Source organism: Vicugna pacos, chromosome 14, assembly GCF_048564905.1.
Source record: "Vicugna pacos chromosome 14, VicPac4, whole genome shotgun sequence".
Taxonomy (NCBI): Eukaryota; Metazoa; Chordata; class Mammalia; order Artiodactyla; family Camelidae; genus Vicugna; species Vicugna pacos.
Window position 1 is genome coordinate 62,444,691 of NC_133000.1, and position 27,386 is coordinate 62,472,076.

General features: G+C 42.8%; 1 long non-coding RNA gene across 1 annotated transcript; it reads right to left on the reverse strand.

Moving 5' to 3' along the window:
- Positions 1-533: 533 nt before the first annotated feature.
- On the reverse strand, positions 534-27,386 carry LOC140685547 (uncharacterized). The gene is made up of 4 exons (XR_012058807.1): positions 27,232-27,386; positions 19,701-19,803; positions 14,347-14,484; positions 534-616 (listed from the first exon to the last, which is right to left on the reverse strand). It is a non-coding gene; the product is annotated as an uncharacterized lncRNA (long non-coding RNA).

The following is a 27,386-nucleotide window of genomic DNA, read 5'->3' on the forward strand; positions in this document are numbered from 1 at the left end:
AGATATTTTGTCTACATACTTAAAATATTTTTATTGTGGTAAAATATATATAACATAAAATTAGCCATTTTAACCATTTTAAGTGTATCATTTAGTGGCATTGATTATATTCAAAATGCCCAATCATCACCACTGTCTGTTTCTACGACTTGATGTGGGCCACAGGTGCTCATGGACCTTTTGGCCTGGACCCAACATCAAGGACTTTTTGGCATGAGCCAAACAACATGTGGACATTTTGGACCGGACCAGATGTCCTGCAAGGACTGTCTCACCAGACATTCATGACTATTTCCCAAATCACCAAACTGAGACCTGAAAAGCTCGCGCTCAGCTTGTTTTAAGTTATTCACTGGTGACGCTCGGATCCATTTAACGTGAGTTGAGATGTGCATTTCTTCTTTTGTAAATTATCCATATGTGCCCTTTGCCTAGTTTATCTAAATTATCTGTGTTCTATTGTTGATTCACAGGAGTTCATAGAAATAGTGTATATGTCACGTTGCTTCTTTTACCTGTGGCGTATCAGTGATAGCTCTAATTTTTGAAAAGACGAAGTCGTTTGGGGCTTGTCTTAGGGGAGTGAGGAGGAGCATCAGATGGTGAGAATGGAGAACTGCAAGAATAAGAAAAGTAGCTATCAGCAGGGGAGGAGCTTCGGGGACTGTGCTCTGTGTAAAAGCCATGCCCCCTGGGGAAGGACTGACCATCGCCCCTCATCAGGGGGGTCCGAAGATTTCCCTCTGTTCTGCATCTCATTTCTCCATCTTAACTCTGCTTGTGTCTGACTCTCATCAACTCCAGGACTTAAGAAACTCAGACTACAGAAGGGTCTCAGAGAGAAAGCTAGAATAATGAGGATTTGATCCATTTGCCCCTTAGGACAAAGGCTGTAGGCAAAGCAGTGTTTTCTTAATATCTGTCTTTTTAAAATTTTACTTCATTGGTTTTTAATTGAAGAAGAGTCAGTTTACTACATTGCGTCAATTTCTGGTGTACAGTATAATGTTTCAGTCATACTTGTACATACATATATTCCTTTTCATATTTTTTATTATAGATTACTACAAGATATTGACTGTAGTTCCCTGTGCTATACATTAGAAATTTACTGTTTCTCTATTTTACAGATAGTAGTCAATATCTGCAAATTTTAGACTCCCAATTTATGCCTTCCTACCTCCTTTTCCCCGCTGGTAACCTTACGTTTGTTTTCTACGTCTGTGAATCTACTTCTGTTTTGTAAATATGTTCATTTGTGTCATTTTTTTTTAACATGGGTTACAGATCATTTCATTTTACATAGTTTCCAAATCAGATCTGTTCCACCATAAACCTATTGGTGATTCTCGAGTCATTAATAACCCAGCACCTTGTTCTGTGGGGGGGTCAGAACTTGCTGAAAGCCAGAGCATTAACCTCCAGAGAACTATTGAAAATTTGTGACCAATGCTCTTGTTTGCACTTAAGGCAGGACACATGTAAGGCTAATTGCAGAACCGTGTAACCACCCTGCTGCAAGGAGGACAAAATCCTACCCATTTCTATTTCACTTCAAGGAAATCTTACCCTTTCTCCCAAGAGAGGAGGCTACTCATTTGGCCAATACTTGTGTACAATGGCTGCAGAATATATACTTCATCGAAGGAGTGCCTGACACTTAATTTCTCATCAAATCCTCGGCTGGGCAAGTGTCTGCCCAGTCACAAGCACTTCTTTCTTGGACACAAAGTATAGAATCTATATACAAGAACCTCTAGAAACTTTAAAAAAAACAGTGTTCCCCATTGAGCAATAATTAGTCATCTTCACAACTTGTGTGCATTTTCTTATACGTACCAGAGGGAGGAGGCTCACATGCCCTAAACAGCTAGACAAGACAATTGCCTGTCTCACTTCTATGAGCCTCATTCACACTGATCGTGTTCCTCTTAAGCCAGGGCTTCAAGTTCTTGATGGGGGAGAGGGGGCATTTCTTTAAAAAACGTTTTTTAAATTATAGAGGTATACAAGAGGCATACAATAAAATGCACAGATTTGAATTGTACTTTGAAGAATTTTGACAAATGCTTATATCTGTGTAACTGTTGTTGGCAAAGGAAAAAATTTTCCTCTACCCTTTCTAGGTTCTTCTGGTGGGTCGAAGAATTAAATTGACATGATGAGATGGATTAACAGAAAATCAAACTGAACTATGTATGTATGGGGACCCCATAAGAAAAATAAGACCCAAGGACAAGTTAGACAATTGAGGCTTATTTGTCATTGAGAGAAGGAGAAGGGGGTAGGGGTTTGGGACTTCAGAGGTGAAAAAGACAATTCACATGGAGATGAAAAAAAAAAAAAGGTAAACAAATACTTGCTATGCCATCCCTGCAGAGACAATGGGACCCAGAGATGATTTCAGTCTCAGGCCCTGCCGAGTCCCCCCACCCCGCCCCTGACCTTGCCCACATTCTTTGTCAGTATCTATGGAGATAGGGCTTCCTCCCTAAATCAGACCATTTATCCAAATTCCTTAAGCAGTTAAAGGGGGTAAAAAGAAGTCTTTCCTGAGTCTTCTGTTTCTCAAAAATCATCAGTTTAAAATAATCCTCATGCCAAAGAGACACATTTTGGGGTGACCAATTTTGCTCCCCTAAACCACCACTCCAATCAAGACAGAGAACCTTTCCGTCACCCCAGAATTTTCCTTCATGCCCTTTCGAGTCAGTTTCTCTCAATCCTCGCCACCCTTCTGATTTCTAGGAGCATGGTTTGGATTGTTCTAGAACTTCATATAAATAGAATCATATGAATTCTTTTGTGCTTGGTTTCTTTTACTCGCTATAATGCTTTTGAGAATTAATCTGTGTTGTCTCATGCATCGGTATTTCACTAATTGCTTAGTAGTAGGCATGGGAAATTCCACAACTTGTTTATCTTGTAAACTGTTGATAGGAATTTGGGTTGTTTCTGGTTTTTGCCTATTGTATCATTCTGTGGAGATATGCTTTCCATCATGACATAAAAAACACTAAATAGAAAAGACTGGTAGATAGGGCTACTTTCAAATTAAGAATTCCTGTTGATCCAAAGGCATATTAAAGAAAATGCATGCTGCAGCGTTTCAATACTACAAAGGACTCATATCAAGAATATACAAAGAATTCCTACAACTCATTTCTTTTCAGTAAATATCTAGGCATGGAATTTCTATACCCTAGCTTAGGTTTACATTGGGTTTATATGATGATGTTAGCTGTACAATTTTTTAAAATCTCCTTTAATATATTGAGGAAATTTCCTCTCTTCTTAGGTTTCTGATCATTTTTAAAAATTTATAAATGGGTGTTGAATTTTGCCAGATGCTTTTCTGTTCCAGTTGAGCTGATGATGTGATTTTACTCCTTTGTTCTCTTAATGAGGTTAAATACTTTGATTTTCAAATGTTAAACCAAACTTGCGTTCCTAGGATAAAATCAACTAGGTCGTTATGTCCTATACGTTTATACATTGTTGACTACCATGTGCAAAAATTTTATTAGTTAATTTTTCATCCACATTCAAGAGAAATCTTGGTCTCTAGTTTGCTTATAATGGCTTTGATAGGTTTTATAGGATAATACTGGTCTCCTGGAATAAGTCTGGAAGTGTTTTCTCTCTCTTCAATTTTCTGGGAAGTTTATGTAGAACTGATATTATTCTCTCAGTGAAACGCTCTGTAGGATTTACCAGTGAAACCATGTGGCCCCATAGTTTTCTTTGTAGAAAGGTTTTAAACTATGAATTCAAACTCTATAATATAGGTACTCAGCTGCTTAGGCTACTTTTTTGAATAAAGTTTGTGGCTTTCAAGAACTGTGTTTATTTCATTTAACTTGCCAAATTTATTGCCATAAAATGATTTACATTATTTCCATATTATCGCTCTAATGAATGTACGATCAGTAGTGAAGTCTCCACTCTAATTCCTGATAATCATAATGGACACTTTTTCTATTTTTTTCTGAGCAGTCTGGCTAGAGGTTTATCAATTTTTTTTTCTTCCCCAAGCAGCCAACTTCTGGTTTCACTGATTTTTTAAAATTGGTTTCTATTTTATTAGTTTATTTCCTTATATTCGTTATTTCAATTTTTTCTGCTTGCTTAGGTATAATTTGCCGACTTTTTCATCTAACCCTTCCTGCTATATTTCCGTGGCCTCATATAGTTCCTTCACATGCGTGCGCTGACCAGTACTCAGCTGAAGGTTCAAAGGGCATCCTCTGTAAATTTCCAGAGTTCTCTCTCCTCTCTATTGCTCTGCCCTGGAAGTTCTAACTGCCTTGGACGCCCCAAATTCTGTCTCCTCGAGATACCGTGGGACCCTTCCCGCATCACACACTGTGAATTCTCTCGAGGCAGTAAATGGGGGCAATTTCAAAGGTCACTTTGTTTCTTGTCCTTCTCTCAGAGTTAACTGCCCTGTGTTGCCCATTATTCAATGTCTGAAAACATTATTCCATATGCTTTGCCCACCTTAATTTATTTTAAGTGGGAAGATTAACCTGGTCGTTCTCATTCCATTATGGCCAAAGTAGAAGTCTTCAAACTGAATTCTCTATTTTCATCCAATGTATATTTATTGAGTAACTACCATGTACCAGGTACTGTTTTCAATCTGGGGGATGCATCAGTGCACAAGAACAGATAAAACGCCTAAAGAGCTTATAATGTGGCAAATCAAGCAATAAACAAATAAGCAGATGGAATGGCCCATGGAACTGTGTGCGACAGAGCAAATTAAGGCAGGAAAGGTAAAGTGGGAGGGCTGATGGTGAGAAGGTAATGTAATTTTAAAATAGAGTGGACAGACGAGAAACCACTGAAAGGAAATGATTACAGCAAAGACCTCGGGAGGCAAATGAGCAAGTCAGGGAGATGTTTGGAGAAAGTGCTCCAGACCAGGAACCAAGCAGTGCAGAAGCCCTGGGGCAGGAGCGTGTTTGGGGTGTTTGAAGAACAACAAAGAGGTTAGCATGGCTGGAGTGTGGAGAGTGGAGGAGGGGCAGGAGGAGAGGCGGTCAGAGGGGCTGTGGCTGGAGGTGAGAGAGGTTGATCTTGCAGATATAGAAGCCCATTATGTGCAATTTAGGTTTTACTCTGAGTCATACGGAGGAGTGACATGTTCCCATTTCTGTTTTAGCGGGATCTTTTTATATTAAGAATACACATTAATGGTTCAGGGGAAGGTGTCAGGAAGCCTTTCTAAAACAATCCAGGCAACACATGACGGTGATTAGACCCAAAGGAGTAGCAGAAGAGGTAGTGGGAAATAGCTAGACTGGGGGCATAGTCTGGTGGTAGAGCTGACAGAATCGGTTATTATGCAGTTACAGATTTAAGCAATCCCCCAATTACAATCTTTCCCTGTATGTTATAAATAGAAGAATTATAAGGTCACACTTGTCCCGCTATTTAATTATGCTAGGCTAAACCTTCTGGGAGAATCTAGACACTTGCTTCAGAGACAGCGACAGAAGCAGCTTTTAATGTGCTTCTTGCAGTGTATATCTGCTGTTGGCTTCATTTTCATGACACACGGATCCCAACAAGCCTGTTTGGTGGTGCTTTTGACTACCTAGAACAGTAGGAGGACTTTAGCCAACGTGCAGAGGAAGAGGAGTTCATATTTTCTTTTAAATTAAACCTTGGGTATTCATGACAAATATCTAAAACTGTCAACAAAACAGGTTCTTAAAAGTTATTAACACACTTTAGCTTTGGGAGGTCTTTCTAATTCTTTTTTTTAATTCACCTGCACTTGAGAATATCTGATTTGGGATTAACTGATATGATTAAGGTACTGTCTCTGGTTTTGCTATCTAAGTCAAATACAGCTTGTTTCAGGAATATCTCTGAAGGCTTGAGCCATTCTTTTCATTTAAATAAACATAGGACAAAAAACAATGACATGCCAGACCCTGTGTTATGTGCTCAGAGACTGGCTGTTTCTTATCCATAAATTGCAAAGTCCTAGTCCTCAAGAAATATATTAACATGTATGCAATACATAATATAGAACGTGAGAAAAATTAGGAAGGCTGGTAGGAACCTGCTGGTATAAGAAGATTGAGGAGAAATTTTTTTGCCAGCTTTGGGCGTGTATTTCCCAGTTATAAGGCTGGTAGTGCAGGGGGAAAGGAGAGAGCAGTACATGTTTCAGGCAGTAGCAGCAATACACATAAAGGCTGTAAGATGAGTGAAATCACAGCACATTGGGGATCTGCAAACACTTCCGAATGGCGGGAGCTCTCCATTAGAACACAGGGAACTGATACTGAGGTGTCAGGCACAGGACAGATGGTGAAACTTCACACCAAGGAGTTTACATCCTAACTGGAGAGCAATTGAAAATCTTTCAGCAGGTGGGGGAATTACACTGTTAAAGGCCACTAGGGCACTGGTATGGAGACTGGAACAGAATACCACAGGATCAGAGGGGAGAACCCAGTTGGTAGGCTGCTGCCAGGGAGGCTGAGGTTAACAGAAATAAGCTCCGAAGCAGAAGTGGGGAATTCCAAGAGATGACAAGAGAGCATCTAAAGAATGGGTGTGGCTGGATGTGGTATGTGGGAAAGAAAAGAATGAAGAAAAATTCCAGCTTCCAATTTAAACACTGTGGGAAATTGCAGGACCACTGATAGAGAGATTGGGCGTAGATAGAGAAATGGATTTGAATAATCTGTGATGAACTCAGTTTGGAGCTGAGTTTAAGCTGGCTGTGGATATCCACCTGAAGATGCCCCTAAATAATGAGCTATGTGAGTCTGGAGCTCAGAAGAGCCAGGGTGAAATATATTGGAAAGTCACCACATTCAGATTGTCATTGGAGTTTTGGGGAGCTTTGGAGTCTAGAGTATTCAAGATGGGGTTCTGAGAAATATTAGCATTTTTAAGGGATTAACAAAGGAAGAGAAACCAGCCAAGGAGATGGTGGTGTAGCGGCTAGTGTGATAGGAAGAAAACCAAGACAACACGGTGTCAGAAGGATGGGGAGCTGTGGCAGCTGAAACAGGTAAACACTTCCAGGAGTCAGGGTAGGTCACCGATGTTAAGCCATGATGAAGAGTCAAGTGAGATGATGCTTGCTGAGGCCACTGCCTCCAGTGAAAACGGAAGGAAGTCATCCACCATCCTCAGCAAGAATAGTTTCAGTGAAGTGATGAAAAAGGAGGCTGATTTGCAGTGAGTTGAGTGACTAGCGGATAGCAGTGGAGAGGGCAGATGTAGGCTGGAGGCGGCAGGGGAAGACAGTACAGGGCCAAAGCTGACATGGGGTGTGGGGCCGTTGGGAGCACCATGGGGCTGCACCTGTTTCTTGAGATGGGAGAGAAATGATCTTGTTTAAATGTCGATGAGAAAGAGTTGGTATAGAAGGAGCAGTTGTAGCTACTGAAAACAGAAATGGCGCCTGATTGGGTAGTGTTTCTGAAGAGACAGGGATGGTTGGACACCAGCACAGCTGTGGAGGGAGTGGCCACACTGAAGAGGAAAAGACCTTCTGAAATGATGAAGCATGAGTACCTGTTACGGGTTAAACTGTATCTCCCGAAAAACCACATGTTGAAATCCTAACGCATCAATACCTCAGAATGTGACATAATTTGGAGATAGGTTATTACAGATGTAATTAGTTAAGCTGAGGTCATACTGGAGCACAGCAGGCCCCTAACCCAATATTTCTGGTGTCCTTAACAAAAGGGGACATCTGGACCCAGACACACACGTACAGGAAAGACACTATTTGAAGATGAAGGCAGAGATCAGAGAGATGCTGCAGAAGCCATCAAAGGTGGCCAGCAAACCACCAGGAGTTAGGAGCAAAGCCTGGAACAGATCCTGCGCCAGCAGCTTCAGAAGGAACCAACCCTTGACCTTGGACTTCTGGCCTCCAGCACTGAGAGACAGTACATTTCTGTTGTTGAAGCCACTCGGTCTATGGTGCTTTGTTACAGGAGCCCTGGCTGGCTATTAGGGTACCAGTGACAGAAAACCTGCACTTGACAGGCAAGAAGTTGAGGGAGTTCTGACATGATGGCTGTTACTTTTACTATGAACTTGGACGCAGCGTCATCTTTTGGGCATCTGTTGGGGAGGTGGCATGGGGTGCTTGGACATAAATGGAGAAGCCTTAACATAACCAGTCTGAACAATGGCAGACAGCAGTCTAAAAGGACACAGAAGGCCACTGGGCAGTCCTGAGACCCCAGTTGAGTTTTGATCTCAGTAATTCACAATTTAAAAAAAAACAGTCCTCCCAGCGGCATGCCACAGTCTGGTGCGATCATTTTGGAAATGTATTTCCACCACCGAAGTCACAGTTAACTAGCTCTCCCTGCCCTTTCTGCCTTTTCTTAGGCCTTAGTCCTTAGCAAAGGTCCAAAGTAATAAAACTATTTTATTCGTGGGAAAGGTCATTAAAATTACTCATCAGGCTGTTTGCCCACGGGCCTCTCCCAGTCTTCCATCACCAAGAACCAATCCCCAAGGCTCAGCTTATAAAATCCATGACTAAAAAATGTTTTTGTCTTTCATCATCAGCCTTCTCATAGATTTGGTGCCTCTGAGCTGCACTCTGGAGCCGAAATGTCCCCTCAAAGCATTTTTCCTTCACTCTTAAGTTCAAGGATGTCTTAAGAGGCTTGTTTTCTCTTTCCATGAATATGAATCAGGCCTCAGCGCGGTCTGCAACTAACCAGTCCTGAGCAAGTGCAGGAACACGGTCGATGTAGGAAAAGCTTCCACTGAAAACCTTGTGCGTGCACATTTTTTATTCCCACACGAGGCATCCATTTCTTAGGGTAAAGTACGGCAGCTCATGTCAATCACATGAAACTCATGTGAAATACAACAGAGAAAATGGGACTTTGCTTTTTATGAAATTTGTATTATTCCCACTGTGCTAAGTGAGCCAGTTTTTATTTCAGATCCCATCCTCTGAGTAAGCAGCAAAGTTCAAAGCCTGCCAGAAAGGGCGATGGATTTCTCAGAGCTGTTGCAGGAGAACTGCAACGTCTGGGCAGTATTCATTAGGGAAATGGAGGAGAAGGTTGGAGCCGGGGACACCTCCAGGAAGAGAAGGAACAGGAGTAATGGTCAGAGCAGGACGGCGTGCAGTGGGCTGACAGTTTGTGCTGGCCTCAGAAGGTCCCGCTGGATGCCGGTGACGACATCTCCATGAGGACCCTCCCCCAATGAAGAAGCCAACATCTCAGGTCCTGACAGTCTGGTCTGGCTGCCCAATCGCCAGTGGCTCATAAGGGAGGAAGCCGTATTTGGTGATAGAATCAGAGTCTAACACCGGGGAAAGTAGGTCCAAGCCTGGGTCCAGATTTACTTCTTACTGCCATAAGTAAAATACATTCTTTTCCAGGCAGACGGTGAGATGGTATTCCAGGTTCATTCTTTATCGGTGACCCAGTGTGTGCATACATATGACTCACACTCTGAACACCTCATCTTATTCACGCCACTCTCTCTAAACTCTAGTTTGACCATAAGGATGAGACTGCAGAGGCACACACAGAATCACAGAATAAAACAGCAGTAGCATTATTTAGAGATAATCTGGACAAGGGCCTCCCACCCCACTCCCTCCCGCCATACATACTATCACTGACTCTACTGCCATCACTCTTTCCTAGAGAAGAACAGCTGAAGTCCAGGGTTTAAGTAACATGACCGCATGGTTTCGTACTGGCAAAACAAGTACTAAACCTGAACATTTTGCCTCTGTATGCACAGGTCTTTCTATCCCATCACTCAAAAGGGTCCAGAATCTAGAGACCAGCCAATCAGAAAGAAGAATTCACAGGAACAGGCTCCATAAACCCTGATGTCATGAACACAACTTTGATCTGCATGTTAAGAGGACGAGAGCCATGATTCATAATGGTCTCTTCTGATCCAGTCAGTTTCCATTAACAAGTATTTAAGAAGATGGACCTCATTTTATTTATACTTCCTAACTTATTTCAAACCCTCTCCTACACTCTATTTCATTTAATTCTTACAACAAACCTATAAGAAAGAGGAAGAAAAGTTTAGTAGTGTTTGGTATTATTACCTCCACTTCAGAGATGAGGAAAATGAAGGTCAGAGAAAAGTGACAGACCCACGTTCACAAGGCTAATAATTATTAGAAGTGAGATTGGATCCCCTGATTCTACTGACTTCTAGCCCAATATTTTCTCACTATTCAACAGACCATTATTAAACTCCCAGTATATATCAGGACCTATGTCAGAGCCTGGGGCATTCGAGATCTAACTAGAAGATGTCTGATTCCAAGGACATGGGAGCCTGGGAGGAAATGAGATAAATAAACCAATGAATTATGTTCAGTGAGGAGAAAATGATTAACTTGTGTCCACCAGAGAAGTCATTTAACTACTTTGAGCCTCCATTTCCTCACCTGCAATAACGTCTTTGCAGGGTTATGTGGAATATATGCAACGCTTTTTTAAATTTCATTCTAGTGCGTACAATATTATAAAGAAGCTCAGAGAGCAGGCACAAGATGCTAACATTTGCGAGTGGGGAGTGCGACTTCCGGGCAAAATTGCTCTGACAAAACAGAAATTTGTTGCACTGAAGTTAGAAAAACCAACTTCCCACTGAGCCACACAATGCCATCTAAGCCCCTGTGATCTGCAGGGGCAGGGACCCCAGCCTGCAGGGTGACTCCTCATAGTATAATAGGTCTTGGAGGGGTCTATTCTAATTTGAAATTTGTTCACATGCTGAATGAATAGGAATAAATTGCCTACTTTCTCTGATTCTGGGCCCCTGAGGGTTAGAAAAGCATAATTATCCCAATAAATAACATAGCATTATAAGTCAATAATGAGATGGCATCTTCCTGGCAGCAAGACTGTAATCGCGTGAATTCAGTCCCTGAGTTTGCCAAGGTGCCTGTTACTGCAGGGTTACTGTGGGCTTATTATATTCTTTTGGTCTTGAAAATGGCTGTCTCTGCAGCTGAGTTCATTAGGTAAACAGCTGGGGTAATTGATAGTGTGAATACCATTTCATTTCCTGCTGCTCGAAAAGAATTTGCGTTGAGGTAGAAGAAAATGACCGGTGCTGCCGCCGCGAGCTCTGGCCAGTTTTCCCTGAGGAGCAGGCTGTGGGCTGTGTCTGCAGATCCTCTTCTTCCCTTTAAGAGCAAAGACCATGGGAGGGGCCTATTCATTCTCGCTCCTTCTCACGGCAGGGCTGGAGTTCCAAGTTCGGATCTCATTTGGCTGTGAAGACTTTTACAGAGAGCTGGAAAGCCTTGGCAATGCCAGAAAAATCACTGGGTCGTCCAGGAAGAAGAAAGATGAGCTGCTTGACTGCTGTCAGCCCCAGGCCTGAGATTTCCAAATGTCGGAGGAAGGGGTGTCCTGATTTTGAGGGGCTGAGAGCACATTCAACTGGGGGGAGGGGGTGACGCTCTTGGAGGAAAAAAAAGGCTATGAAATTCTATTCAATGGAAAGAAATATTTTTCCCTAAGTTAATTCATCAATTTAAAGCAATTCCAATAAAAATCTCTTTGTAGCTTGACAAAACTATCCTACAGTGTATCCAAAAAAAAAATGATAAAGCAGGAGTCAAATTTCACTTAATCAAAATAATAAGATGTGACTTGCACTTGCAGAAAATAAAATACACTACCAAGGAGCGGTTATCAAACATTGTGTTTCTGAGCCTAGAACAGACACACATATCACTGGAAATGAAAGATCCAAATGAAAAGAAACCCAGATTCATAAGGGAAATGCAATGTAAAATAACATTATTTTACATCAGAAATAACTGTCAACAACTTATGCCTTTGTGACTATGGAGATTGGGAGGAACAGCAGCATAACTGGTGTAATTCACCAGTGGGTAACAAAATATCTATTTAACAGCACAGGATGCCTTGAAGAGACTTCGGAATTTCCATTTTCTTTCCCTTCTGTTTTTGCCCTTTATCGGAGTGAAGGAGACATTTTTAAGGATGGTATTAAAGGCAAGTTGTATAATTGGAAAGATTGTTTGGTCTATAAAAAAAAAGAAAAATATGAATTTCCATTAAAAATAACTAAAAAGTACATCTTAAACTGGGAAAAGTATTTCTAACATATAAAGATTTCCTGTCCCTAGAACAATGAGGAAAATACAAATACTCTAATTTTTAGAATAGGTAAGAAACCAGAAGAGGCTGTTCACACACAAAAATATAAAAGCACCAATATTCATATTAAAAAGTATGTTAACTTCATGAAGCAATTCCATGGAAACGGTGACATTATTTTTGCTTATCTAACTGGCAAGCTTAAAATATACTTTAAATAATCATCATGGGGACACGGCAAAGTGAACATCTGATAGGAACATAAATTTGGAAAATGTCCATGTCTTTTAACCCAGCAAGTTCTCTGCTTGGCATTTATCCCATGGAAATAATTATAGATATTCACAAAGATTTATGTGTATTTGAAACAGTGTTCATAATTTAGAAACAATAAAAAAGGTCTCTCAGTATGAGACTGGATGAGTAACGCAAACATACAATGGAAAACTATGCAACTCTTGAAGAGCACAGTGTAGAAGTACATTTAATGACATGGAAAATACTCTAGTAAATTACCTGGAAAAAAGTTTACACAACTGCATGATTACGATGGTTTTCTCTCTGTGGTAAGATTACCATAATTTTTTTCTCTTTTTTTATGGTTCCTGCACTTTCTGAAATTTCAACAATGAACGTTTAGTGAGTTTAAAATTTGGAAACCATGATGTCCTGTTATGTTTGCTTTCTAGAAACCTAAGACAGGAAAATCCAACGTGCTTTACAGTATGAACCTGAAGTCGCTGTCTATTGGTTTGGTTACGGGAGTGGTGGTTGTTCGTGCCTGCCTACAGCTACTCCCTGTTCTTCTTGTAAAGAACCGCCGTCTGTTGTACTGGTGCTCAGTCCCCACGCCTGCAGGTGAGACATCCCAATTGCAGCTGCTAGGGTGGACCGAGGCCTATGACCTAGGCCTGGACCGTCAGAGCATCCCTTCTCCTGGTAAACGTGTAAACAGGGAACACAAGCCATTTCTTCAGGTCCTATCAGGCTGATCCTAGAATTTTTGCCTGGGTGACCAGAAAGAAAGTGTTCCCTTTTTGTACCATTGGACTTAGAGCTGTGGACTGTCTCCAGCAGCCACAGAAAGAAATCCTGTCAAAAATGAGGCTGACACAGGAGGATACAGAGCAGAGAGATGAAAAGAAACTCAGTCCTCATGACATCACTAAGTCCTGGATTAAGTTACGCCTGAAATTCAATTGATCTCTCCCCAAACAAAACAAAACAAAACAAAACAAAACAAATCATTTAAGTGAGCAAAAAAACAGTGCTTTTAACCATTTTAGGCTCGTTTGGAGCTGGTTTCTATCCCTTGCAAATGAAAGAGACCAAATCAACACGGAACTCAAAGAGCTCCCAGCTGACCACTCAGAAATGTGCCAGGAAAATGTATAAGGATCAAAAAAGGAGGTGTCCAAAGTGAGACCTGCTCACTTCTGCCTTCTATCTCGTCTGAGCTGAAACATCCAACCGACCTGAAGGGACGTCGGAAGGTTTCCCAGGCTGCACTGCCCCCACTTAACTAACTCTAATCATGTCAGTAAAGGGCTCTCACTGAAAGTTACCAGAGACCCCAAAGCTCCCTACACCCCTGCTTGAAAAGCACAGACTTCATTCAGATAAACCTAATAAGGGATGGAATTAGTGCCCTTGCTGAAAATGGATAACTTGCAGTGTTTCTTGTTAATCGTGCAGGCAACCTGGACCAATGCTTCCCAAACTTTAAGTATTGTTAGTGAGGGTTCCATCAAGGAAGCAGAACCACCATGAATAACATGGAGCAAGAGGTTTTTTCTGGGAACTGGAGCTATTATAATTGCGGGAGGAGCTGGGAAGTAAGGTCCAGTAAATGGAACTGAAGAATCAGAGAAAAGTCACTAAGGAAACTTCCTGATACTTTGGCCTGTTTCCTCTGTGTTGGGATAATGACTTGGAGTTCCTCTGATTGGCAGGGATGACAGTCAGAAAGGAGACCTGGGTGTGGAGTGGGAAAGAGTGAGGAAACACTGGACCCAGCGACGGGCATTTGTGGATCTCACTGCAGCGACAAGGACCCTCAGAGAACAACGGATGCTGCTCCACTTCCACCTGGTCAATCTCATGCGCATTTCTCTTGGGGCCACCTCTACTTTGGGGCCCTCCAGGAAATGGAGAAATGCCGTTCTAGCTCATCCAAATGGACACTTATAAAACCAGCACAGATGTGCATACAACCCACCTGGAGAAGCTGTTAAAGTGTAGATTCTGATGCAGTAGCTCTGAGTGGGGCCAGAGAGTCTGCATTTTGAACACGCTCTGTGTGATGCGATTGCCGTGAGTCAGCAGACTGTGCTTCTGGTAGCAGGCCTTGGTTCTTCTAATGAAAGTGAGGGAAAAAATAAAAGCACAGCAATGAGGGTCAGAATTGGGGGAGCTGCTCTTGCCAGCTTCATTTTATTTTCTTTTTAAAGTAATAAATACCACCTGAGCAGCCCTCACGAGAAAGTAGAAAATTGGCTCACTTGTGATGAACAAAGGGTAATTTAAAAATGTTTCTTAATCTTTTTTTAGCACCACATTAAAGGAGCCTATGGAGACCACTGGTCTCCACTTGAGATTGGATATTTGGGCTTATCTTTGATCCAAATGGCTCTGTACCACTTGGCATCATATCCATCCTCTGCAGGGGGCTGATCGCCAACTTTCTTCCTCTGATCAAGACCAACAGGGCCAAACGCAGAAACCTCCAGTTATTGGTGAAAGTTTTTTTGTGCATTTCATCTACTTGCTTCTTTGTGAGAGGCTGCCCCAGATTTTGATTTGTGGAGCCCATGACCAAATGACAAATAAAAGCGCAGAGATCGTATTATATGAGATGAGTTATGGGAGTAATAAGCACGTGTAAATAGCATTTACATATTTAATGATCATTTTATTCTATGGTAATTTTGCATTAAATATTCAGAAATTATGTTCTCTTTACTCATGTAAGAGCCTTTCGTCAAGGGCATTATTATTATTCTGGGAGAAGAAACTATTCTGCCATTACGAGACACATGATGGTGTTTAACCTCTTGTGTCTATGTCAGTCACCTGAGAGTCCTCGCTTTAGCCAGCCTTGGGGGGGCACCTTTCACTGTAATGGTGAAACGAGATGGCCAGACCTCCAGCCTCACAGGAGGAAGGAACATCGTCCCCAGTTCCTCCATCCCTCAACTGCCATGGGCCAAGGAGTTACAAGGGCTTTTGTTTCTTCTCTCTTTTTTCTGTTTCATTCTCAATTTTCCCTGGCTCTCCCATTCAGTGACTGTTCATTTCACTTCCCTTTCACCCCCCTGTCAGCCCAAACACAGAATACTAATCCTTTCCGGAGTTTGTTGTGCTTTCCCTTCAAAGCACAATTTACAAAAGCCACTTGTGTTTGGAGAGATTTTTACTGATGCCGTTGGCGGTGGAAGAGTGAGGGTGAGGCTGGAGGTGACAACAAAGCACAGTGCAGCAGATAACTGTAAACGGGGCATTGGACAGTCAGATTCTAGAGTGAGTTTCTGCCTGGCAGATTTCTGTCCCCAAGCCCCGCAGGCACTCATCCTGTTTTCAACCTTCCCTATCACATCTCCTTTCATTTTCATTCTCCAGCAAGTGCATCTCATCCATCATGGTGACTTCCTGAGACTCACAGCACCTCCCACTTAAGAAGGCAGAGCAAAGTAGGTCCCTCTGGTTTGCCCTGACTGTTGAGGCCATGAACAGCTTGTCAAGGTATCCTGATACAAACAAACAAACAAAACTTTCCTCATCCCAACAGGAAGTCTGCCACTAGGCAACACACCAACAATATTGTTTAGTTGTTAGGTTTTTTTTTTTTCATAAACATACTCCTCTCACCAATAAATTTGCAGCCCCTGCAAGGACACCTAACCTTCAAATTTTCAACATGAAATGATGCCTGGGAACAGAGGAGAGAAAGAAACATTTATTTGGGAAGCCTGAGTAAATTGTTCACATTGATACCTAAGAGAAAATGTGTATGTTTCACCCCAATTTTGCAGATGGTGAGCAGTGCATTTAAGCATAACTATGAAGTGAATTTCTCACACTCCCCAAACACTAGCTCTTCTGTCCCAATTCTTACTCTCTTTCTTTCTGAGGAGTTCCTGTTTCATACTGAATGTGAGTTTCCAGCAGGTTTTCTACAAAGGAAGGTGGGACACTGGTCCTCCACGTGGAGGTGGGGCTCGCAGCCAGGAGCACTCCTCACATGGAGCGTGGCTGGCTCCTTCTTTACCGGAAGTTCTCCTTGCCTCCCACTGACAATTTTCTTGGTTCTCTGGATGCTCTGTCCGGCCAGCGTCCCTCATTCAGAGCTCCGCATGCTCTTGCCACACCCGGAGCCTTACCCAGCCGGCTCCGGGACCTCACTGAGTCCCCAGGCTTTGAGTGGCCCTGTCCACAAGCTGCTCTACATTTTTCTACTCCAAGCAGACTTGGGCTCCTAAATAGGAGAGGAGGATGGCCCGGTGAGTTACAGTCCTATGTCTTGGCCTCACAGCTCTAGCAGAGAGTGGGCAGCGCCATGACTGGAGAACAGGATTGTCACAGCACCTCATCCCCCAGTGACAGGAACACAGTCTCCCGTCGCTGAATGTTGCTTACAATGACTCCCACTCCCGACGGCTGCTTTGGACTTTTAGTGCTGACTCTGCTGTTCTGGATTTTTCCTAAAAGCAGCCAAGGCTGCTTCTCAAACTCCCTTATCCTGGTTTAACTTCCCTGGCAAGAATACTTCAGGAATTCCTGTATATCTCTTATGCCACCTCAGTTTGTTTTAGTTCGAAAGGCTTCACATAAACTAGTCTCAAAAGTCCACTTCTGTATCTGACAGCCCTGTTGTAGTTCCCTTTGCAATGATCTCTCTGATATGAGTAAGCAGCAGTGGATTTTTTCTTCTTACTTCTGGTCATGCAGTCCAAATTTGCACATTACAAGTCCTGGTTATATTTCACACTCACAAACATTCATGGGCCAGGAGGCAAATGACTCCTCGCACTGAAGCATCGAAAGTTCTAAGACGTTGCTTCCCAGCAAAGGGGCTCTTCGTTTTTCTGTCTCAGAGATGTGCCAATGTGCTAGTGTTGTAGCAGATCCTTGCTTTGCTCCTGCCATGTTTCAATGTCCTCTTTTCCAATTTCTGCCACTCCCAAGGCGATGCCCAGATAGGGGATGGATGTGGTCTGTATGAAGTGGGCTAGTCCAGTGGGGATCCTATTTCAGATTCATCTGGAGCCTTCTACTCTCAGAAAATAATCTTTTTACTTCTGTTAGAAATTCTGTAGTTATCAATGCTTGTTTATACCACCACATAGGAGGAATTTGCTATTTAGCTTCTTTCCTTGAGATTTAATTGGGCATATTATGTTCTGAAACACAGCATGCTCTGCCAAGTTGGAAGATCAATTTCAGAGAACTTCCCAAGTGTCCATCTCAGGGTAGGGACTAAGGTGAAAAGTGAGGTGCTTGCTCCAGGCACAAAATCAAAGTGGACACCAAACATTTCAGTGATCAACATAAATAACGGTTTTGGTAAGTGCTATTTAAGGCAGCATATTAAACAATCAAAATTAATGCAAAAATTCATGATGAACCTAATATTAAAGTTTTAAATAAAAGAAAGATCAGCATTACTGATTTTTCCTCTTGCCTCAGGTTCTGGTATGGTTAAAAAATGTTGATTTTTTTTTTTGATCCTACAGCTTTTTGGCTTTCATTTTTTTAATGCATTAAAATAGTATTAATCTTGATTACTGAGTTTTTGGCACCCAAGGGAAGTATCACACTCACATTGCCCTAATCCAAGCTCTGGTCTATCTTCCTTTTGGGTAGTAACTCAAGGGCCAACCCATCGCAAGCCCGGACCAGCTGAACTGCAGGCTGGAGCACTCACCCCTTAAGGTTTGACAGTAACTGTGAGGTATGGCATTGAAGCAAAACAGAAAACTTAATACTGAATATCAAACATCTTGGTTCTCATGAGAGAATGTCTCGCTCTTCCTGGTCTCCCACATGCTGGCTTTTCTGCGTCCTTTCTGCCCTGGTCTCATGGATGCTTTGGCAGCCATGTTTCCACCACCAAAATGGCGGGTGAAGGAGTCTCACTCACTAGGAGGAGTTAGGCCATCAGTGCTTAAGCAGGCATCTCTTTTTTCTCTCTGTGGCCTGTTAGTTTAGCAAAAGTCTGTGGCTTCCCACTCGTGACAGGCACTAGTAACGCGAAACTAAGTAAAACTCGCAGCTGGCCTTGAGGAGCTGATGCTCTCTCTGGTCCCAAACAGACCTCGCGGAGGTCTCGCCCCAGACCCAGTGAAACTGAAATTCTGCACACGGTTGTGTTGCCAGTTGATTCTGAAGCACAATGAGGACTGAAAATCATTCTCCTAGCTGAAGAGCGGATGCAAGTAATTGTCAGAGAGGGCAATGCGCTCTAACAAAAGGCAGCGTGGGATGTGAGCAAAGCAGAAGTAGAGTTAGCTCTGCCTGGAGGGTTGGGTAGGTTTTCACAGAGGATGTGACACCTGAGAGACCTTGAACGACGAAAAGAAATTGCTCAACTATCACAGTACACTATGAACACTCAATGGAGAAGCGTCTGCTTAGTTCCGCCAGAGCAAAGTGACGATGCTAGTCAGAACCAGAAATTATCTGCAGTTTGCTCAACAGGACGCCAGTCATACAGGAAACGTCCTGTGCGCGCTGTGGGGTTGCCGGGAGGGATGTCATCTGTGACCTGAGGTGTCTTGAAAAAAGCTGTATATTTATTTCCCTTCTGGGAGAGACACGTTTTTTATTAGCATATTGAAGGCTCTAAGGAGCCCTATGGTGACAATTTTGAGAACAAATGGATTTAACATGCATTTGGTCAAAAGTCTTTTTCATTTTGTTTTGTGTTGTTTTCATGGAATGTCTAAAGATCCTAGACCTAACTAGGGTACCACGAAACACACCTTAGAAGGACTGTCAGAGACCATGGATTCTCAATGGCTTCTCTGAAGGGCGGCCATTGCAGAATTAGACTACACGGTAACCACATAGGACAAACAAAAAACAAAGGAAGGTCAACAAACATCCAACAGCAACTTCAAATAAATATTTTTGTTTTGGCTTTTTTCCCTCATCTTGATCCATATTAGTACATTTTAAAATTTGCAGTCATAAGAGGTGGTATTTTATGTTCTTGTTTTCTCACCAAAATTTAACTGTAAATCCTTTTTCTTACTGTTACTTGGTTTTAATAATTATTGTCAATGATGCATCAAAGCATCATCATCTACCTACCATGCCCCTTGTGTGATGCTAAGGGTGAGCCCAATGGTCCTGCAATTATAAATAATTTGCCTCAATAGGTAAAATTGTGTTTTCTTGTCTAGAATTATTTCCTTAGAATAAATTCCCAGAAGTGTGGTAACACATTTATGGGATCTGAAGATTATCATCCTGATGGAGCTATTTGGTCTTGATGGAATTAAAAAGTTTGTATCTTTGGGGTAAAGTTAAGGGATAGATGAGAGTTGTCAAGACACCTCCTACTTGATTTACCTGCTGAAGTCAGATTTCCCAGTGGACAGACTCACAACACAGAGGAGTCCTCCTACTCAGGGACAATAGGGCTTTTTCAACACTTCTTCTTTTACCATTGCATCTGTGGGGACAGAGAAGTGCATATTTAAATCTCCATAAATCCAGCCAAACTGCTAACCTCTGTCCTTGATTTCTCCTGGTCTCCTTGACCCAAGGAACCCTTTGTCTTTGTCGGGGAGGCACTTACATTCTGCTACTCACCCCTCAACTCTGCAACTGGATATAAATGCCAACTAGGGATGTATCTTTTAAATAGGGGCCAGCCTGTGCTGAAAAAGCATTAGCATTGCCAGCTCTACGGCTTTGGAATTTCAGATCTTAATACCCAAAAGGAACACAAAAAACAGAAAAAAAAATTCCCTTATGACAATCTCAACAGAGTACAGGTACATAGATATGTGAACAATTCGACTGTAAGCTTGCGTTGCCAGAAAGTCTTCTGTAGCAATGATACTTCCAAATGGTCTTTCTGATCCCCTGGAGTTGGTGAAAGTGAAGCATCCTGGCTTACAATTCTGGAATTGAGCAGAAGGGTCATGACAGTACACTTTCCCCGTCCCTGGAATGCTGATTATCTATATTCTGAATCTACGCTTCGAAGGTGGGACTATCAGGCTTTGCTCACTGATTTGGTTACAAGGATTGTGTACTCCTTCCATTTAAGGATTCAGTGACAATTTGGTTCTTTCCTGAAACTTCTGGTTGAATCAGAATTGTAGAGGTAGGCAAAAATCTTGAACATGGACCATTAGAGCCACAAGAATACCTCAACCCACGTGGCCACAAAGGGGAGATTGAAGCAGAAGAGTGTCGTGTTGACTTCAAGAGTTTTAAGACACTTTTGTAGTCTTGTGGGTTTTGTCTGCTTGGTTAGTTTGTTTATCCTACTGAAGAATCTTTTGACTGAAAAGATGCTACTGAAAAGAAACATACAGAGGCTGAGGTGAAAAGTGAGGGGTAAACTCTAAAATGAGACATTTCGAGGAGCATGAAAACATGATAAAAATTATTGCAAACATACTCTTGATAAAACATCAAACAACAAAAAGTTGGAACAAAAAGATGGAAGAAAAAACATAAGCCGATTAGATAATCAATGTAGGATATAATGACACCCAACTGCAAACGCCTTTTAGAAAGGGAGGTTACAGAAAATGGAAACGTTATCAATGAAACATGATAAATTTCCAAGAAATGAAGAAAATGAGTATCCAGCATAATTGAAACAAGGACACCATCATATATCTTTGTCAAATTTCAAAACACCACCATGTAATTCAATATCCCAAAATGCTCCAATGACAAAAAGCAAAGGGCGAGGGGTCAGAATGGCTTTAGACTCTCAACACTACTGTTATGAGCCAGTACATAGTGGAGCATCCCCTTGAAAATTCTAACAGAAAACGGTTTTCAATCCAGAATTCTATACGAACCAGGTGATCAATAAAGAGTGAGTGGGTGGGAGGGAGGTCTGGCTTAGTGGAGGAGCTTGTGCTTGGCATGTGTTAGGTCCTGGGTTCAATCCCCAGTGCCTCTGTTAAGTGGGAAAAAAAGGCAACAAGAATGAGTCACAAGCAATGTTTCTAATTTCCCTCTCATGCTCCCTCTTTTGGAAAGCTGCTGGAAGACTTTCTCAGCAAAAGAGATGATCACTAAGAAAACGAGATAGCTGCTGACCTCCCCACACTGTTAGATTTGTCTGCTGACTTGGGCTTCCAAGGCTCTCAGCAAGATTTGTGAAGTGTGTTTGGAATGTTGCATGTTACCACAAGCCCTGGAAGGTCATGGTAGCTTCTCCTGGGGGTGCCCAAGCGAGAAGACAAGGCTCCCTGGCAACTGCAGACAAGGGACGCTGATCTCAACCAAAAATGGCTCTGCACGCACACACCCACTTACCGGCTGAGGTCCAACCCGTGCTTTCCCTTTGAGTCAGCTCATAAAGCAAAGGGTAGAGAGGGAAGCAGATGCAGCTTCAGGAGGGGTGGAGAAGCCAGAGGAGCTGTCCCTCCTGGGGATCTGTTCTCTGCCGTCAAATCTAAGAACTCAACGTCCAAGGTTCATCAGTGGTTTATGTAATGGCCTTCACCCTATGGAAGGAGAGGTGACCCCTGAGCAACTACATGGGATTTCGTCACCTCCCAAGGCCAGAGCATGGGCTTCCCTTAGAACACAGCCCTAGGAAAGGCATCTCCAAGCTCTGAGATATTTTACCCATTTGGGAATGTGCTCCTAAAAACTAAGCATAGGTTCTTAGGAGGTGGGATGTTAGAATTTCTGACTTTCTATCAAGCTGCTAATTAAGTTCTTTTCATCGTGATCCATGTTGGCAGCTCTTTGCTCCTAATATAGAATCATAAACCAGCGACAGAGCTAAAGCAGAATTTAGTGGCCACAGTGGGGCACATGGTCTAAAAGGAATTGTCTATATTGTTAGATCCAAGTGGGCCCTAACCTATTATCACACGCATAGTAAACTGTAACTCAATACGCTTGGACTTTGACCAGCCACACTGAAGCAAGTACCTCCACCACAGGCTAAATGATGTCGAATTATACAACCAAGAATGTAGTCCTTCAACCTAAACTTTTGCCATGACCTGAAATGCAAATATCCCTAAAGGATGGCATTTGAAACCAGGCAATTGACCAACGGAGACAGAATTTGTGGAGGATGGGGAGTGGGACCGAGGCTATTCTCTGCACCCCTCAAATCAAACTCCATATTTGCCTATTTGCTCTGCTAGCCTGTAAGATTTGCACTGATAAGGAAACAGAACCAAATCCTCTTACTCTGACACATCCAAATAACCTTGTGATAAGAGATCGAAAGGAGTTCAGGTGGATTTGTACTCCACAGGTCTAATATTTGCCTTGTCTGATTTGTCATCGTGCACAAACACTGGCTATTACTTTTATGGTCAGTGGAAGGGCAGAAGCCAGAGCTCTGGCAGAGAGTAAACAGCATGCTCCTCAGTGACGGAAGAAGACATTAAAGCTCATAAGCAAGGAGTCAGTGTGTGTGGAGCCCCTCCTTGTGATGTACAGCGTTCACGCTTGCTGCGCAAGCCCCTCCCTGGAATTGGAAGCTGGCCTTTCTTAAAATAGGAACATTGTGCTAGTTTTGCAGGCTTTACTGGGGTCTATTGTTTGTGTGTCAAAGCACACATTTGAAAGAAAGATGCGTGGAAAAATCACCCTTCCAGTACACCACATGCAAGACTATGTTTATCTGCATTTGGCCCTAGACTCCCGTTCTTATATATGTATAAGAGCAGAACACCGAGTTCCCATATCCTCTGAGGGCTGGGATGGCTCAGTCTTTAGCAACACAGTTACAGGGTCTCCACTTCCTGGAGGGGAGGGAAGAATTGTTTCAAACTTATGTTTTGCCCAAGGGGATGTCATCACCACCATCCTACCACCATTTTGCTAAGAAGGGCAAACGAGTCTTCAGTGATTCATCGGAAAAATCGAAGGAAAGTGATTGTCCTTGTTTTCCATGCTGGTATGGTGACTGATTATCCTATGGATTTTTCGAGTATCTATATCTAGATTTATCATTTGTACCCATATTTTTAAAAGCATTTGACCAAGTCATTTGTAGGTATAAAACCAACATGGTGATACAGTAATAAGTATCATGATAAAAGTGAACTCAGACAACCAAGGACCACAGAGGAAGGGGATCTCTGTTGACACGGAGAGGTTAAGGAAGACTTCTCAGATAAGGTGATGCTTTTGCAAAGTTGAGTTGCTGTTAGGCAGGCATGAGAACTGCAAGGTATTCCAGGTAGAGGAAGCCACATTTGTAAAGGAAAAGAGCTCAAGGTCCTTGGGAGAAATCTCCATAGATCAGTTTGGCTCCTTTGAGAAACCATCCCAAAGCCCTCAGGCTGAGTTAGTCTGTTCTAATTTTTAGGAAGCACGTGATATATTTATACACCAGTATATTTATATACAATGTACTGGCATTGTGTTCTATGTATTTCTCTCTTGCACTGGAGGGAATGTTCTGGAACATTCCTGATAGCAGTGCAGGGTGTCAGACTGAGAACAGGGCTTTAGTGTCAGACAGAACAAGAGCTGTCACTTATTTATTATGCAAATTAGGCACGTATCCAGCAGCACAAAGCAGGTGCTCAGGAAGATTTTTGAATAAACATATAAAGTCATTTCACCCACTTTGAGCTTTAGTTTCCTCATGCATAAAACACAGGTGATACCTCCATGGAAGAAGGAAGACCACTGAGGGGGCTGATGGAATAACCCTGAGGAGTCATGACGGTGGCTTGCGTTCAGAGAAGCAGATTGATTCAGGATGTCTTCCTGGAGGGAGAGTCCCAGACCTTCTAATGGATGAGATGTGAGGGATAAGGGAAAGAAAGAAAACAAAAAGGACTCACCCTGCTTTTGACTTTCAGTTCTAAGTGTCACTTACTGATGTGGAAAAGACTAGAAGGTATGTCTCTAAGTAAAAGTATCTAGTAATCAGATATAAGGGTCCGGCATTTGAAAGAGCTGAATATTCACAAATGTGAGACTTTTCATCCTATAAATGACATTTAAATGGGACGTAAAGAACTACCTAGGGAGAGTATAGACTGGGAGGAGAAGGGGTCCCAGGACATATCCCTGGGAATATTCCAAAACTTAAGGGACAAACAGACGAGCAAGAATTAACAAAAGAGACTAAGAGTGAATGAGTGTGACTGAGTGGCCACAATGAAATAAAGGGAAAATCAGGAGACAGTGATATCACAGAAGCCAAGGAGAAAAAGTGTTTGAAGAAGAGGAAAAGAATGTCCATCTGTACCAAATACTACCTAGAAATTGGATGAGGCAAAAATAGAAAAGGAATGTGGCAAAGGGAGGGTCTCTGATGAGCAGTGTTACCAGGTGCCACCTGCACTGAGGACAGGAACTCAGGACAACTCTCCAGTTATGTGTGCTTGGGGAGGGTAAGGAAGAGTCACGGATTGGTAGTGCTGGGAGATTGTCAAGAGAGGTGTTTGCGGTTCTGTTTTGTATTGGTTTAAAGATTGGAGGATTTTTATTTACAGTTGGAATAATCTGATACACAGCTGGAACCAATGATGCAGGAGAGAGAAGGGACACTTACGTGAGCGAGGTCCTTGAGAAGGAAGGAGAAGATGGTTGATTCGTGACTGATAGAAGCAGGGATGGCTTATTCACTCCAGGTGAAGGGAAGGGAAAGAGTTAAGGTTCGGGTTCTGTAGGTTGGGAATTTAGTGCAGGGGAGGGGCAGGATTTCCTATCTCACTGTATCTAATTTCTCTTAGAATTTTAGGGCAAGGTCTTTTATTGAGAGTGAGCGGGGTATAGAGGAAGCAAGATGTTTGCGTAGCAAGGGCAATGTGTTAAAAAGTCACTTTAGGGAGTGGGAAAGAGAATGCTAGGGATCTGTAATGAGATTAGCAGGCAGCATTGTATGCCCATTGGAAATGTATGAACATGCATTAAAGGGAGACAAACATGTGAAATTGTGTGTTTGCTAAGCCAATGTTTGGCTACTTAGCTGCAGGAGTGACATAAATGGATATTTGGTTTCTCCAGGATTGGTATTGACCAGGCTGATACAGAGGGGGAAGGGAATTGAAGGTGTTTGCAAAGAAAGTGCGAACATGAGAGGGGTGATGGCCGAAGCTAAAGAAATGTCTGGCAAATGAGTGACAGCGACAATTTCAAAAGTGGAAACATGCACCATTCTTGAGTTACTCATCAACTCGGCGGAAATTTGACTTTTCTCCTGCTATTGCTGTTGAATGTGGGTAGTTTTCACCCTGTTTGCCTGAAGCTTGGAGTTCTCAACTGCCCCCTCTCTGCACGTACTTGTGAAAGATGCGCACGTCATCTGGCTGGGTTGAAGTAACCAAGGAGACCAAAATGATTCTTGCAAAAACCTCGAATGACATTTTCAGGGATGCAACCCTAGCTTCTTCCTAAAATGGCTTTATAAATTATAGGTCTGCGGGGGTCAAGGAAGCCCATCACTAAAAAGTCTCAGAGCCAGAGCGTGAGAGTGGGCAATGAGGCAGGTGAAGGAACAAAATATACAGAAAGAATCACAAAGGACTACCCCGCAGTACCCTGTTTCCTCCTGCTGTCTGAACCTCCAAAGAGAAGTCTGTCTGCTGCTCTTCCCAATCTCTCTGGCTCCTTTCCTCAGCCCCAGGGCCCAGGAACCGTGGTTTCACCACAGCTCTCCTTTTGCTAACTCCTTCTTGTGTGAAACGAGTGACACTCCGGATTCCTGTCGATTCTCAGAATTATCAGGAAGTTATCATTACCCTCAACTGATAATTTTGTTTTCCTTCCTCAACAGATGTTTGTTGGTTTTAAAACACCCTTCTGCAGACAGGACCCTCCGAAATAAAAACAGCAAACACACAGGCATCTGTGTCTCTATTTAGAAGCAACATGGGCGAAAGGAGGGTGCTCACTGCCCGGGGCCCCTTTTCATTCCACTTAGCCTGACTGCTGGACTGGCGAGCGCAGGTAACAGCTTTCTTTTTCCCCGAGCCTCTGAACGCCGTGACAGTGTAATGACAGCTGTGGTTCGAGGGCCCAAACTGCCACATAAATACGTCTGCTGTTCCTGAGGAAATGGTATGTGAATTGGGTTTTTCCAATCCAAGAAAGGGAAGGCTAAAGGTGCTTTAATTTGCAGTCTTCAAGTATACGAAAGTGTTTTTTTGTTTGTTTGTTCCCTCCTAAGGAGAATGAGAGCTCTGAATGCCTCCAACAAAGCACGATGTAGTTAACTCAGAGCAGGAAATCTTTCCACTGGGCGTGAGAAAGCGTCTCCCAACCATTCTCCCTTGTAGAAACACTCAAATGTGCTCCTGAACAGACTGGCAATGCTCTGCCTCTGGATCTACAGGACACAGGTGTTCGGCGAGGCTTGTCCTCACCTTTCTGAGTACAGGGAGCATGGTCACCTGCTCTCTCCAACCTCTTCTCTTTCCCAGGGCACTTAATACCTGGGGCAGCATCAAGGGACGCGTGCTGGTCTGACCTCTTGGAATGTGCATCCCCCTCTGTCTGTCCAGCGTGACCCACCTGTCCTCTCTGAGGAGGTGGAGAGGGCTGGGACCCACATGGATTAAACACCCACCATACACGAGGCTCTACAGATAAGAAAACTGAGCTTCAGAGACATGAAACAACCCGCTCAGGGCCTCTAGCCTGTCTGGCTCCAAACACTCTGCAGCACATTTCTGAAGCCTTTAAAATTCACAGCCCCTTGCTTCTCAGACTCTCTCTGCCTGGCCTGTTCCAGCTTGATGGCAGCCTTATTCAGGTGGTAACAGAACAACCCTGCTATTTTGTGAGGGGATAATCCAAGCCCTGTGTGGGTCTTGTTCTTTTAGGTTGAGTGGTTTATGGCTCTGATAATAAGAGGTAGATTATTGTTCTGAAAATCCAAAGTTTTCCTTTCATTCTTGCATTAAAGACTCTGCATACTCACTTTTTGGTGGAGGCCTTAGAGGGAATTCCAAGCTGTGATGAGCGGGCCCATTTTCCAAGCAGAGGCCAGACCCTCAGGGATGGTTGGCCCTTCACCATTGGTTGAGTCTGAGGAAGTCACCTGCAATTGTCGAGACTGGTTCCTTTTCCTTTTAT